This window comes from Chaetodon auriga, chromosome 8, assembly GCF_051107435.1.
Source record: "Chaetodon auriga isolate fChaAug3 chromosome 8, fChaAug3.hap1, whole genome shotgun sequence".
Taxonomy (NCBI): Eukaryota; Metazoa; Chordata; class Actinopteri; order Chaetodontiformes; family Chaetodontidae; genus Chaetodon; species Chaetodon auriga.
Genome location: NC_135081.1, coordinates 19,552,152 through 19,569,059, shown reverse-complemented (window position 1 = coordinate 19,569,059; position 16,908 = coordinate 19,552,152).

Below are 16,908 nucleotides of genomic sequence, written 5' to 3'. Positions count from 1 at the left end.
AAGAAGAAACAAAACTTTAATAATCCAATCACTCAACGACCTCCCAGATTTATCCTGTGACACTTTGGAGGGTTCCTGACCCCCATGTTGGGAATCCCTGGACTAAAGAGTACACAGAGTTAAAACCCGCTCCACCTCTGATGCTTTAATCTGATCATATTTCATTTTTCTGCAGAGCGAGTGTTTTTACGTTTGATACCTGAAGCACATTTTACTGAAAATGCTTCTGCATGCTTTTACTTAAGCAGAAGTTTGAATGCAGGACATTTACTTTTACTTCATCAAAGAATCTGACTACACCCTCCACCACTGATGGACTGCGAATGGCACTGAGTGGCTAATATCCATTTAATTAAAGGCCAAACTCCAATGACCTCATGATTTAACAGATTTACTTACTTTCCTTCCAACGAGGGGTCTCTCAAACATCTACATAACTTATAGTTGTTACATCAGTTTTCCATCAGGTGACCAAAAACTATTATCTAACCTCCTTTTTTATTTCATTTTATTTCATTTTTATCTATTTTTCCTTTATTTCATTCATCAATATCAAATTCAGGTCATGTGTTTTCATCATGTTTGTGCCTCATGCACATCAGTCGCAAGCTGTTTCAATGTTTGTTTGTGTTTTACTGTTTATATCTCTGTTGTCTTGTTTTCAGCCTCTCTGTGAAGCCTTGCACTGCTCACATTGCACTGACCTCATGAAAACTGCTGTACATTTAAAGTTTGATTGATTTTGATTGCATGGAAATAAATACGTGGAGCTGAAGCTAAAGGCAGTTCATGTAGATCATCTGCACCGCCTGAGAGAAAAATCTTTCAGTGACCACTTATCAGACATGTTAATTAGCTTTGGTTTCCGGACTATGTGGGTCAGACTTTTTTCTTTTCTTTCCTTCTTCCCTTTATCATCATACTTCTCTGTTCTCTCTCTCTCTCAGCATTCATCTGATGAAGCAGTGAGCTGAAGTACTGCAGTAAAAACCCGCCTAACAAGCTGCTGACAGCGCGCTGAATCAGGGGCAGAAGCAAAGAAAACCGTGGAGATGGATTTAAGTATGCCCCTCGTCATTAGCTTCAACATAATCAAATCATTTTACTCATTCAGAAGTTCTCAGGGGCCCGGCCGGGATGACGAACGCTGTCGAGAAGGCTTCACTCTCCGCTCACTCTCGCTCTGCCAGGAGAGCTGCCTGCTGTCCGGTGTGCCGCCGCTGCCAAACGAGGTCACTTAACAGCTTTTAATTGTTCGTGTCTGTCTCCAGACGCTTGGAAAAGTATGTTGGCACTGCTCCGAAAGATGAAGAAAGAAGGGTTTTAGTGAGTTTAAAGCCAGCTGCAGGTGAGACTGTGGCTAAAACACGTGGACTAAAAATGGAGATTGAGACAGAAAATTGTTTCCAACTTATAAAATGGAAAAGTTGGAAAGGAATTAATTCTCATCTTTCTTTCTTTTTTTTTTTTTAACTCGGCTGTGTAATATTCCACTTTGCATCTTCGTGTTTTAATACATCAATCTTTTCAGTTTCTCAAAAAAATGTATTTTATTTTGACATTTTTATTTCAGTATTACAGCAAAAACAGAACCATTTGAAGTCTGTTTGGGGATCATCAGGCAGCATCATGACAATTTCTGTTTAACTCCATCATCAGTGAAAAGGAAACAGACAAATGTGTTTTTAAGGCCAGAGGAAGTGAAATAAATGTTTGTCTTGTTTCTGTCTCTGAAGATTTTCCTCTGTGAGCTCTGAAGTGATTTTCTTGACTCTCTGCAGCACTTTGTCCTGATTGTGTCTAAGGTCAGGACGCTTTTCATGCTGTTATCTCCCCCTAGAGGAGAGTGGAGGAATAACAGCTGCTGCTCAATGTGTCTCCCAGTCAGAGTGAACTAACACACTGGTTTTTAGAATCATCAGGCTTTTGGTCTTATAGCACCATTAGCATTAGCAGCATTTTGTTTTAGCCAGGAAATGCAAACTTTTTACAATTTCATTTTTAACTTCACATCCAAAAAATATGTGTAGATAGTATTTCTGTGTATTTTGCTGTTACACATAATTGACTTAGTATATGTTTATATGTTTTGATCAAAGCAGTGTGTGTGTGTGTGTGTGTGTGTGTGTGTGTGTGTGTGTGTGTGTTATTTTGTGCATGTATGTAAATGGATAAAGGTTTTTTTTTATTATTATTTCATGCACTGGCCTACAAGAAACAATTAATTATTATTAATTATACTAACAATGATTACATAATCCAGAATGCAGAATGAATTGTAGACAGATTCAAAAATAATGAACCAATTTGAGTCATTTTTATAATCATATTTTCAGAAATTCATGTCTAAAGCAAAACTCATAAATCACAGACAAAACACGAACTGTTAATACTGAAGAAATGTGAGAAATGCCAATTAAATAGTCCATCTTATATATAGACTTTTAGTAAAAGCAGCTATAATCAATATGTTTATATTAACATGACTGCCTGTAAGTGACAGCGCTCAGCTGTACGGAGCGTTTCAGCTTGTTTCAGATCACACTTTTTATTCTCAGGGCCACAGCTTCACTGCTTTGTGTCACTCTCGCCATAAAAAGTCCCGCCTGCTCAGCTCCAAACATCAGACGGACACAGTTAGAGATGAGCTGGTGAACGTAGTGAAGCATTTAGCTGCTAAAGAGTCAGATATTTCCCTCAGGGGCTGGTGGAGACCAAAACAGAGCTAAAAGTGGATTAAATGATGAGATTTTATTTTCATCAGGAGCCCAGTTAAAAAATAAACACTGCTGTTCCTCCATATTGTGTCTGCTGGATGTGTAAATAGTCGACTGTTTGATAGCACACTCGACAGATCAGCTTGAACGGTTAAAATGCTTCAAGATTAAACAGCCATTCCACAAGACAGCGTAAAAAAAGTCTTATTTAAACAGAGATTATGCTAAAATTAGATGAGTTTCCTCAAAGATCAAATAAAGTTTATCATCAGTGTGCTTTCGCTCCACCTTCCAGCCCGCGAATGAGACGTGACGTTGAATGCAGGTTATGGGTCGTCTTATCTGCATGTGTGCATCAAAGCGCCTCATGTCCTGGGTCGAGCTGTTGCAGTTTGTTTGTGTTTGGTCTGAGGCCCCGGGGCCCGGCCAGCTCAGTGACAGACGTGCGCTGCTCTTTAACGCCCCCCTGCCCTCCGTCTCTGAGAGATATATTGTTCCCTGGAACTTTTGGTTCCCATGAATCCGAGCTGTGTGTCCGAGCTGGCGGGAGAAGAGCTGCCCGCCACATCAATTCATCAACACCAGCGGCCGCCCGCCTCGCATGTGCTGTCTCCTCCAAGTGTGCCAGAGGTGTGTGTGTGTGTGTGTGTGTGTGTGTGTGTGTGTGTGTGTGTGTGTGTGTGTGGCCTCTGGATAGTGACACACAGCTCCTTTGTCTCTGATCTGTCTCCTCCTGACATTTCCCTGTTCCGTCTCTCTGTTAATCAAATCACAAATGTAAGAAAGAGTATACCTCAATAATAACGCTGAGTATCCATTTTTGTGTTTTTAACAGTGTTCGTGTGACTGTTGCTCATAATGTGATGTGAAAGTGAAGAAAAGTGCCACAGAAGTAAAACTTCAGATGTTTAGAGCAGCCTTTTCTCCGAGTCAGGCATTTTATTTCCTCTACTGAAACTCTAATGCGTTCAGACAGAGTGCGAAGTGGATTTCAGAGTTGCTGCATTGCTTGAGAAGTCATTGAAAGGAAATTAAAAGGAGAGACGAGAGTGGACATAATTGGCTGCTAATTTACAGTACAAATTGAGGCCAAGACACATCAACAGAAGCTGAGAATTCACTCTCATCGCGGTGTTTGTTTGTGTTTGTGGTGTGTTTTGCGTCCGTCGTTCATCTTTGCGTCTGTTAACTTCCAGCTGATGGCTGCTGAGGAAAATAAACACAGACGAGCCAGATTGTTCAGAAGTCACTGGTGCATTGTGCTGTTTGCATCAGCGAGGATACTCTGAAGGCTGTCCGTCCAGCTCTCCTTACTGTAAATCTAACCCAGGGAAGGTCAGACGTGCTCCGCAAATATTTCACAGCATAAATAAATAACACATCTGGAAACTCTGGGTTTCACGTAGGACTGGGAGGCCATGTTGTTCAACATGCTGCCATTTATGAAAAAGAGCGATCAGACAAAAAGAAAAGTTTATCTTTGAATAGTGACTCTGATGAATATCTGCATTTTACAGAGTCAGTGATAAACTGATGAACCAGCACATCATTTGTTTCACTGGACCACAAGTCAGCAAATTCTTAACCTCCGTGCTTTTGTGATCTGGACAGACTCAGAAGATCCCATCATCGTTTATTTTGAACCAACTAAAAGCCAGCGATGGCAGCCTTTGATTTTTAGCCCATTTCCCAGATTAGAATTCCAAACCACAGAAGAAGAGTCTGGGTTTAAGGCCTGAAACTTACGCCCATCTGCTTAATTTGTCGCAGTTTTCTCTGAATTAATCGTTAACGTCATGGTCTACCGTATTAGGTCCCATTTGTGTTACAGCACACAGCGGCAGACGTCACTTATTCCCTCAAACCTGCCTAATTTATTCATTAAATTGTCCACTTCTGCTACAAGAGTCCAGTGACTGTAAAGAAATTAATTATGAGCAGACAATGAATTATTTATCTGTGTTTGGGCCTGAGATGAAACAAATGAGTCGTATGTCTTTTAAAGCTTAATGATGTTTTATCATTTAGTGTGAGCACAGAGGTTTGTGTCACAGTTCTTAATTAATCAAAGTCAAACCAGGCCTGTGTTAAAAAACAGATTTAAACATGGAAATACGGAAACTTCAGCATCTTCATTTTACATATTAAACGACAATTTACGGAATACTGAATTAGAAAGGGTACTTTGGAGTTTTTTTATTGCTGATCAAGATTAATCAAAAAGAAAATTTGTCAGCTGACACATCAGAAAGCGTTGATATAAATCTAATATAAATCTCAAACTTTACTGAGAATGGCAGATTGACCAATTAAAGGCGTAGAAGCCATATGTGTTTTGAATTAGAGTTTTTTAGCATCCATATGAATATGTTAATCCAGCTGCCTTCAGCCTGTGCAGTGATGATTTGTCAAGTTGCTCTTTAACCAAAGATGGGAGTCAATGAGGTTAATCATTTCTCCACTGGCTCCTCTGCCCAGCCAATCTTTCTTCGTTAGGGCCTTGAGCCATCCGTCACGAGGAGAAAAAGCCTCCAAATTCTCTGAGATTGCCCAACAGTTTTTCAGCCTCTCCCTCTGCTCACGCTCAAAACAATCATCAGCGAAGACAAATATGCACAGCGAATGCACAGCTATCGTAAAAATGGCCCCTGTTCCGGGAACGGCCATCTTAATCTGTTCCGCTCTATCATCCGTCCAATTGACAGGGGATGGATCGTGGACCAACCGCGGGCCGGGAGCCTCGCCGCGGCCGGCCTCGCATCGCGTCTTCCTGGATGTTTGGGGGCCGCAGCTGCTCGTCAGGGCTCCTCGAGCCTCCATTCTGTCAGTATCGGCAGCCAAAACTAAATAAAGATGTTTACTGACAGCCTAATGAACGGATGGGCCCTGGTGATTTAACCTTGATGAATGGTCCTCCCAGGTGTTTTCAATAACGACAATAAGCACTGCAAGCCACAGGCCCACAGATACTGGTATAATGCATTATTAGGCCATTAGAGGCAGGCCAAGAGAGACCACTTATGCACTGGCCTATCAATAATGCGGTGTCCCAGTCCACATTTGGGCCCGGGGAATTAGTCATACTGATATTCTATTTAATAAAAAAATCACAAGACGACGCATAAAGAATCTCATTACATTTTAACAGGGTTACAGTAACCCAGGAGGACTGAGAGTTTAATTTTCATAAGAGCATCCATTCCTCAATTATGTCAAGCAGAGAAAATGTAAATGGCAAATGGAATCCTAACAATATCTAACCAGCAGCGCATTGGCAGGAGAGTGAGGGGGGCTATCTGTGTGTGTGTGTGTGTGTGTGTGTGTGTGTGTGTGTGTGTGTGTGTGTGTGTGTGTGTGTGTGTGTGTGCGTGTGTGTGTGCGTGTGTGTGTGGTTTCTGATCATGCAAAAAACAAGGGAGAGAAGCCTACAATTTGTCAGTTGTGCTCGTGTGATTGTGTGTGTGTGTGTGTGTGTGTGTGTGTGTGTGTGTGTGTGTGTGTGTGTGTGGCCTCCCACCCAGTAAAACACACACACGCAGTGAGGTGTGAGCGCTCTGCAGCGGCACTGGAAACTCAAACTGGTTTTAATGTTGTGTTCATCTCTCTGTCCGTGTTCTTCTCCAAAACTCTGTTGTGAATACAGAGCTGATGACTGACGATGACGATGACAGACGCTTGTGATAATGGATCTTTTCGTGATGATGATGATGATTGCTGATTTGAATTTGATGGTGACAGATGATGATTTTTGGCACTTTTTGCTTTGTTTGTCTTATTGTCAGAATGATTGACTAGCTTTGTGGTTCATGAGAGTGTGTGCGTAACAGGCTGCTGCACTTTCTGTGTTATCACCTGAATGGCCTTTATTTGATGCACTTAAACAAGATGAAAAGATGGATTCTGCTGTCGTGTCTGTTAAGTGTGGACCCAGAGGGGATGAGCTCAGTTTAGCATAAAGCATAAAGAGTACCAACACCTCTAAAGCTCATTAATTAACATGTTAAAGCTTCTTTATTTCAAACACACAAACACTAATGTACAAATGATAATTTTTACGCTCAGTCACAATGTCCACCTGCTGTTTGTCTCACTTTACCAGGAAGTCATTTGCACAAGGTGCCGTCTGTGAACTGATGAAATCAACAATCAACTATTATTTATTGGCTGATTCTGCAAAACCCTGAATATCTGCACATGGCCATGAGGGAATGGTTGATAAAGCAGTGAACATCACTTGGAGATCAGTGACTAAACATGGTGACCAGAATGACAGTTGAACACGCTATGCTCCCTTACTTTCTGTCCTCCCACATTAAAGGCAACGCTACTTCCTGTACTGGCACTGAACGCTGGCATTGGACGAGAATCATGAGATGAAAAATTGTCCAATATGGAGTAAGGCTAGCTGTTTCCCATAATGTCAAAGTATTCCTTTAATATATGTAAAACTGAAACTGTTCAACAGCCAAACACTTCTGATAGTGTAAGACCAACATAAACAGTTTGCTTTCTTATGCATTGCTTCTAAATTGTTCCTGTGGGTTTGTAATCCATGCTGCAGGGAACCCTGCTGCCTCTCCAAAGCTGTTTAGTTACAGCTGGCTAACATGCAGCTTCTGCTGCAGCTGGCTGCCTGATATCGAGCGCTGTGGGGTTTGACAGGCAGAAATCTCCAACGCAAAATGGCAAAATAAGTCGTGATGTTGCATAATGTTCGGTTGTATTCCAGCAAACAGCAGGTCAAACAAGCTACGCAACTTCCACGGCTTGTTCTGTAACTCTGGTGTCTTTGCTTCCTAAACACACACAGTGCTTGAAGGATGATGAATTTAGTTGTAATTCTCTTCTAATTGAATGCTTTTCCAATGCAGAATCACTGGTGCAGTACTCATGAGACACATACAGATAAACACACAATCAGCATCTGTATGTCCTGCAGCTCGAGCACACACACACACACTCAGTAAAATGTTTGGTCAGCTCACAGCACGTCTCATCAGAAACCCCAAAGACTGCTGCTGAAAGGTGTCACTCTGCACTCTGGCACCCCGTCTTTCTCTAACACACAAGCTCACAGACTGTCAGTAGCAGCATTGGCATGCAGCTATAAGCGCCTGGGGGCCGAAGCTGAGGGCCCCTGCAATAATAAACTGCTAATTGAAGGACTGCAGTGAGCAGAGAGGTGTTAGCGGGGCGCCCAGCCGCTGAAAGATCACCGCAGCACGCCGGCCGGCCGAGGCGCTGAAAGAGCCCATTACACCTCGCCTCAGTACCTGGACCCTGTGGTAATGAAATCGCACGCTCACACACACGCTGCCTGGAAGAAATCTATACTCTGTACATCTGACCTGGTCTGTGGACAAGCATACAGACGGACAGACGGACAGGGAAGCACTGCGGGAGTGTTTGTCGACACTGAACAAACCTATTCATTTATGTTTATGTCCTTCAGATCTCACATTGGATAACCTGAGATCTGGAACAGCCTTCAGCTGTTAGCGATGTTATAATGCTCATAAATATGAATAAAGCAGGTTACAGCTAATGTTTCTCTGTCAAGTTACTACATGAACATGAGTCATGGTGGTCCAATGCCTTTTCTCTTTTGACGCCAAAAGTGAAGACTGTCCTCTAAAGAACGACAGCATCAGTATCAGTCGTTTATTTTCTACCGTACAATAGTACAAAACACTGTATTTTATTATCCATATCCTTCCATGCGCAATTCAGAAAATTTCTTTTTGGGAAACTGAGTTTCTTCTTCTTCCTCCTCCTCCTCTTCTTCTTCTTCTTCTAAAGGCATTTTTTTTCTTACTTATATACCTTTTGTATATAATGTACATATATATCATTGATTTTTTTTTTTTTTGTATTTCTTTTTATTGTCTCCTTCCTTATTCTTGCTATTATTGCTGTCTGTACCAATGTAAATTCCTTAGTGTAAATCAGTAAAGTTATATTTTATCTTATCTTAAGTATCCAAAAATAACAGTCTGATCTTCCATTATCTTCATCATATTTATAATGGCTTTCCACTGCAATACAAGAGCAATGTTGCCCCTTTCATTTTCATGTCTTTTAGGAGGATTTCATGTATGTTATCAAGTCCATAAGATCTTTATTGATGATTTGCTCTTTTGTAAAAGTGAATCAGCTGTGAATCAACTGGAGACAGCATTTCCAACAAATCACAAAGTTAGTCATCCAGCTAACTAAAGCCGATAAAATCTGCCTGTGACAATTTAGCTATAAATAAAAAGCCTGCCTGTTGTCCACTTATGTCTGAGATCTGGAAGGCCATTACTTCAAAGTCTGCAGTATTATCACTGTAAATGAATACAAGCAGTGCAAGAATGGAACAAGAGCTAATGGTGGCGTTATGGAAGGGTTAACTCAGACTTGTAAGAACAATTTCCCTCCTCAGGAAGTGGAATTTCTAACATTTAATGCAAAATGAAAACCATCCTGCTCTTTTAAAATTGCTGCTAACAACCTAAAAACACACAGCAGGGTACAGCGGCGAAATGGCCAAAATGTTAGAAAGTTACTTAAATCACAACCACCTCCAACAGCTCCACTGCCTCTCCACGCCTCTCTCCCCCCGCCAGCCTCCGTCTCACCCCCTCTGAGAATGAAGTGAAGGGCCCCAGGAGAAACAGCCCCTTATGCGGCGTGCATGAAGCCATGCAGAACGCTCATAATCTTTTAATACTCGCACAGGCAGGAAAGATTAAACCGTCAGGGTGTTGACAAATGACAGAAGAACCTCGTCAAGTGTGCAGGTCACAGCGGTGGACCCATACACACACACACACACACACACACACACATGCAGTACGTACACACTGCGTGCAGGGTCTTCCCATCTTTCCAAACGGTCAGGGTCTCTTCACCTTAATTAAAGCAATTGGCTTTCCAGGTTGCTTCCCCAATACTTGATCAGGTACGTCTGTAGCAGAGGATTAGACGGAGGATTAGTCAAAAATCGCTGTGGTAATGAGAGAGAGAGAGAGAGAGAGAAAGAGAGAGAGAGAGAGAGAGAGAGAGGGCACATACTGGAAGATGAGGGAGGGTTGAGCAGAAAGAGAGGAATAGAAATAAACACAGACAGACAGACAGACAGACAGACAAAGCCATTAGGATGAGAAGGAGACACACAGAGAGTGAATGGGGTTTCATTCATATCACTCACTCCGTCCACTGTGAGGAAACATTAAAGTTGTCTGTTAAAATGTCTGTGTTTCTTTCTCTCTCTGACATTTTTGACTAAATCTTGCCTCATTAGCATGTTTGTAATTACAGTGCAAGTTTCCTTCCAAATCATAGAAAGCTTTTGTTGGGTATTCCTAAAAATCTCTACTTTGAAACATTAAAACGTTGAGTTTTTACTCCACAGAAACCAAATAGGGAATTTCCTTGGCGTTTTATTTTGGTGGAGCGCTCGGATCGTGTAGTCGAACAGAAAGCTCATCACACGTGTGTCTCTATCAAACACACACACAAATGCAGTGTGTTTGGCAGATGGTCCCACACTGCTAACTGGTCCAGTCTCCATTAGCCAAAAGGTCCCAGCTGGGAGGTTAACAGTGGTGGCGGCAAGGGAGTTTGAAGGTGTGTGTGTGTGTGTGTGTGTGTGTGTGTGTGTGTGTGTGTGTGTGTGTGTGTGTGTGTGTGTGTGTTGGGAGGTTGCTGAAGGAGAGCAGGGCCCCTCTGGCATTGTGTAGGGTCTGAAAAGGAGGTCACTAATTTGGGCTAATAATATTACATAGACCCTACTCTGGGCTGGTTAGGTCTTCATTTATGTGTGTGTGCATGTGTTTGTGAGCGTGCTCTTGAACGTCTATGTTAGTGAGGACCAGTTTGAGTTTCAAGCTATGACATTTTTGGATAGACAACCCATTCGAGAGTTTAGACTAAACTTTTGATTAAGATTATTAGGTTGAGGTTATATAAGACAATTAGGTTAAGGTTAAGGTAAGGGTTGTGGTTGGGCATGTAGGCCTAACATTGGGGTTAGGAGCTCGGGAAGGCTTTATGCCTTGCAAACACATACATACATAGCTTACAGCTATGTGTGTGCGTGTGTTTGAGCATCAGAAAGACTCAAAAGTGGAAAGACGGAGAAGACAAAGAGCAACAAAAGAGGAGTGAGCACTGAGAAACATTAACAGCTGTAAATGAGAAGCAGTGTCACCATCTATGACCAAAGCTACAGGAACAATGCTAACATGTAGCTAGCTAAACCACATCGTCTTCCTCTTCGCTGCAGCTAATCCTCAGAGTGTTCGCCCGCTGACTCTGTTGCTGCTGTGCTTCATTTGTCTGCACAGCCGGCGTGGAGCAAAGCCCGTCATATGACTGCATGCTCTGCACATCGGCCTAATCATATGGAAGAGATGATCACAGGGCAGGAAATCGCAGCACAGGGCCAAAGGAAACAATCTTTCTGCACTGACTTAAGCCAATCATGTCCTCTCTCTCAACTCACCGCTTGGCCTCTCGCTTGCCCTCCGTCCCTCATTCAGCTTTTCCTCTTTAGTTGTACTTTGTGTGCTCACAGTGAACACTGAATATTCAAATTAGGATATTTTTAAGCATGCAGGAAGGTGAACTAAGACAATGAATTTATGGATGAATTTCATGACACCATGTTTCATGGCAAAAAAAAAAGTATGAAAGCTTTGAATGTGTGTTTGATTTCACGTGTCTGTGGCACAGCAGTAACGTTCAGAGCTTTAAAGGTTGTGGGTTTGATTTTCAAGTACTTTTATGACTGTTGAAGTGCAGCAACCAGAGGATGACTCAAAAGCTGTAGCTCAGGATGATAAAGGACTGCTCTAAAGTTCTGAGGATGTGGGTTTGTAAAATTAGCTGGAGACGCCTCTGAAACTATTGTGCACTTAAACTTGATTAAACATATTCATGGGTATCTATAGATTCACCATCAGCTCAGCAACAATCAGCCTTATCAAAGATGAAAGGCACCGACTTGCTGATGTGAGTTTTGATAATAATCGTCTGTTATATCAACTAAAACACTGCGCTGAGCCACCGGCAGCTTTCCTTTAATGAAATGAAGCAACGTCTGTGATGTGTATCACACTCTCTTCGGCCTGATGTCTCCTCTCGGTTTATCTCCCCATCAGTGGAGCGGCAGGTGAACCGGCCGACAGCTTTGTCCCGGGAAGCGAGGGATTCAAACGCTCAAGGTCAAGGTGCGCCGGTAATCCGGGCAGCTGTGTTACCAGGATTAAGGCGAGGCCGAGGCCATCGTTCCATCCACCTCGAACCGGCGTTACCATGACATGACAGAAAAGTACTACAGCTGCAGCACCTGTTGGGGTTAAAGACAGTGCTGGATGAAACATCTGATCATGACCACAAAATTCACATATCACACTTCTTGCGCACGTAGACGCTCACATGGCTGCAATCAAGCACACAACCAGGTGGACTGACCCTTTATTTCTCTGTCACTACACTCATGGACTCATTATTTACCAGTTCACTCACTCAGAATCCATAAACTGACCTTAACATAAAGGAAAACTCCCTCCAGCTCAGCTCAGTCTGCCCCAAGAAGTAATCAGATCCTTTACTGAAGTAAAAGTACCAAAACATCCTCCTTTCCAAGAAACAGTCCCACATTAAAAATAAACATTTTTATCAGTAAAAATGTGCTTAAATTATCAAAGTAAATGTACTTCTTCTGCAGTAAAATGCCCCCTGATACATTATTAGATAGTTAATACTGATGTTAGAACAGCATTTCACTGTTGTAGTTTGGACTACTTCATACATATCTGACTGGTTTAGTCCTAAATCAACTCGAGAGAAGATCAGAAGGTAAATCTGAGGGATCGATGGATGATTAATGAGAGAAGAGAAGTAATAAGTAGATAAATCTGTGTTCACTTTTCTGACTTTCTCTGGTCTTTTTTGAAATATTTTGACCAGTTATTTTAGATAAAACCATCTGAACACATGAATACATGTTTTTTTAATTTTTATTCGAAAAGCATATCTGTCAGACAAACATAGTTGACTGGAAAGAACAATATTTGCCTCTGACCTGTAGTTTTTAGAACAGAAATACTGTAGTACCAGTACCTAAAAATTGTACTCAAGTGCACTAGTTGAGTAAATGTACTGTCACTGTCACCTATGGTCTGTCCGCAGACACATCCTGCAGGAATATTAATGTCTGATGGCAAAAATAGCGATACATGCGGTATCTGAAGAAAATGGGCCCAAAAGCAGCGCAGCTACGAGACGTCATGTGTTAAAAAAACAGTCATTTAGTGCCAAATTACACCTACAACTTCATCTGAAGGAACAGGCAAAATATTGCAAAATATACTGCTCTTTCTGTCTGTCACACACAGAGACACACACACACACACTCCTGCGTCCTGAATGATGTGGTGTTGTGGCCCTGGGGCCCCTGGAGAGTGCTAATTGAATTGGTTTCCAGAGAATACTAATGGGCCTTAATGCTGAGATAACTGATCCTCAAACAGCGAGTGATCATTGACAGCATGTGTTTCTGCTCTGTGATAAACATGTCACAGCTACACGGGGGGCCGGTCAGCCTGTAAATTTAAGCCCCCCCCCCGACCCATCAGCTGCCTCACACACACACACACACACACACACACACACACACACACACACACACACACACACACACACAAACCCTTTGACAGCACCATTCCTTATGCACAAAGACATGAATTTAGATAAACTTATATTTAAATAAACTGATAAATGCTGTCAAATTAACCAGTTTGAAGCTGTCACATTGGAGTTTTTTAGTTTTCATTTCAGAGTAAGAGGCTACGGGATTATCAGATTTTAATACCAACCATCATGGTTCAACATAACATGACATAATTATTGGTTAATAAATAATATATTTCTCCACAGGATTGGAGGAGCAAATGCGTTGCTGACAAAGAGCAACCAGAACGCAAACAACTGCATCTTCCATTGCCTGTTCCTGTGGTTGAAAAGCAGTTCCTTAAAAAAGGGATGTTTGCCTCGATGCATTCGCTATCCTCTAACCTCAACCTTTAACATGATCTTAACCTGAACGTATCCCAACTTTAACCCTGAAAGCTTCAAACAACCATCCTTTGAAGAGGTGAAGTCTGGACAAAATGTCCTCAGTCTGGAGGTGAGACACTAGGTTTGGTCTCCAAAGACAGCAGAATTACAAGACCACACAGACACACAGACACACAGACACACACACACACACACACACACACACACACACACACACACACACACACAGTGCAGTGAAGGCCATCTATACAAATAAAACAAACTAATCAAACAAATATGAATCTTGACAAAACATCAGCGGTATTTCACTCAATTTCCAAGCATGTAAACACACACACGTACACACACACTGTCTTCTCACTGTCCCTTGGTTACTTTGGCATCGATGGCTTGCCATTCAAGCCAGAAGCCTCCTCCTCCTCCTCCTCCTCCTCCTCCTCCTCCTCTGCTTCCTCAGTTCTTTCAGCCATCTGGGAGATGTTTGTGCAGCAGAGACGACCTCGTTACTCTGAAAGTTCAGCTTATAAAGAGTTTCACACCTCAGCCTGCTCACTGACAGGACACACACTCACAAAGACACAATGGAGGTGCTTCTTGGATGCTTTACATTGATAAATGATAGCTCTGCATTAAAAAGGAAGGGACTTTCTTCGGCGTGAACGTGGTTCAATTGTCTAATCTGTATGGGCCAGCTGTCTTTAATTAGTGGGAGGTGCTTTAAGACACACACCCCATGAAGTGTCTTGGATAGCTGGTGTCGCCAACCTCCAGCCACAATACTGACTCAGCCAAAAACCGCCCTGACTGTACCCACACACACTCTCGGCCGGCCAGTGCCTCTGCCATGCTGTGTTTGGTGTAAAAACAAATTCTCTCAGTGCAATCGCAAGCTGAGCGAACCATTTTCAATAGCTTGTCCTTCACCGCCGTTCAGACCAGCAACACCTCCGGGTTTCCTGACAACAACTCACCCTCTGTTACTGTATTTCAGCCGGCCACAAATCAGCCGGGAGTTTGAGAAAATACCACCATGAGGGCGAGGAGGAGCGGGGGGCTCTTGGCGGCTTGGAAACTGGGGTTGATGATGAGAGATGTGGCACGCAGGGACGGGCTTTTATCCCATGCGATGTCCACATGTGCTGGTGGTTTTCAGAGTTTGGACAGACAAAGTCAGGATGGTACAAACACACGCCGCTCCAACAACAACTGCTGTAGGGTGGTGTAACAATAAGCGTCCTGTCAGATGTGCGGGGGCAGTGAGAACGTTCGAAAAAGGCACATGAACCAACACAGAGACAATTAGACTGTTTTCAGAGAAACACATATAAACACGACTGTTATGAGGCAACTGAGACAGTCGCCTTTTTATGAAATCAAGCAGGCTTACGTAAGTTTCCTTATTCAGAGGATTTTGTCTCTTTATGTTTAATTCAGTTTTTTGCAAAGGTAATCTTTAGTTGTAAAGATCATTACAAATAAATTCAAACATACAGGAACAAGTAACATGTACAGAGGAAGATGATAAGTACACAAAAATGCAGCAAAATAAGAAAGTACAGTAAAAAAAAAAAAAAAAAAAACATGGATGACTGTAGCATAATGAGAGTTAGACTGAAGGTATTGTGAAGATGAATGAGTAAAAGGAAAGCTGGATTTTTATGAGCCTCAGAGAGACAGAAGAAAAAAAATGTATTTAACATCTCAAATTACAAACGACTGTAAGAAATGTTCCTACAGATCTCGATCAACAAGTGGACTTTGGTTCACAGATCTGTTTACATGCGTACGAGGGTCCTGCTTATGATCAGATTTTCGGGGTAACGTGTTCTGAACGAATGCAGCAGTTTGGCAGAAACTTGGTGTGTTCAGAGGAATGTGAATCACCAGGTTTCTCCTGTTCCATGTGAACATGATGTGATCAAAAGCAGCATGAAACCCAAAGATACTCGTACACGTGTAAACACAAAGTCAGTTTAAGTGCAGCTCCTGTTTCATTCGAGGTTGACAATGCAAAAAGGGTGGAAAGCTCTGAAATATTGTGAGCTTTCTGTCATTGTAGGTGTCAGAAAAACTATTGAATGCTCCCCTTTAATGAAAGAGGGACTTGTGTTCTTGCATAAGGAAACTCAGCATGTCATTATTGTTTTGCTGCTCTTGTTTAAATGAAAACGGGAATAACACTTTATTTTATGGGTCCCTTCTCAGTCATGAATTTTCAAATAATGTGATGATGATCAGATCTTTGCACAGGCAGCTTTGACTCCATGTCTCTCTGTTTCTCTGGTGAATCCGAGCTGGTGGAGAAAACAAGCACACCGTCTCCAAAAACTTCCATCCACCCCCTCAAACCCACCACCACATCAGATTCTCCAAGCAGCTTGAGCGAAGCTGTCACGATGTGTTTTCCCCTCATGCTCCTTCCCTGATCGTCTCCAACCTAAACAGATGAGATCAAGTCATCCTGATGTTCTGTCAGCAGATAGAGCTCCACACCGTCCAGTCTGGAACAAGGGCAGCCATGTCTCTGCCCAAAAGGACCAGAGTCTGCTGGTCTGCTCCACCGCCAGAATCCTCTCTTGATTTATATTTTCACTTAAATACAGTTTCCCTTCTCCCCTTTACGACTGCTGATGCATCTGCATCCACAGATGGCGATAACAAAGCTGCAGCTGTGAAACAGAAATAACAAATGACAAAGAAAACACTATCTTTAAGAAATTAGAGAAAAAATATGAAAGTATGGGAACATAAAGACCAATCGACAGCTTTAAATAATGTGTGAACTAAATGTTTAATCAGCCTCAGACGAACAGTCACTGTTCTGAGAGTCTGAACTGTTGAAGTGAGTTTAAAGTGCAGATGTATTTTGATCCTTTACTGACATCTACTGGGTTGGAAATGCTGGTGGAACTGGTCTGACACCAACAGGAATTAAAAGGACAAATTCTGTGTGACAAATCTTCATATTTCTGGTAAAATTTAATATCCATAAATGTTAATACTCTTAGCTCTGTTCCGTCTAACCTGCCACTTTATCTTTAGTTTGTTTGTATGTAAATTTGCTGTTTCCCGTGGCAGTGATTTCAGAGGTATTATTAATTATCATGACTCTTCATTTCAATTT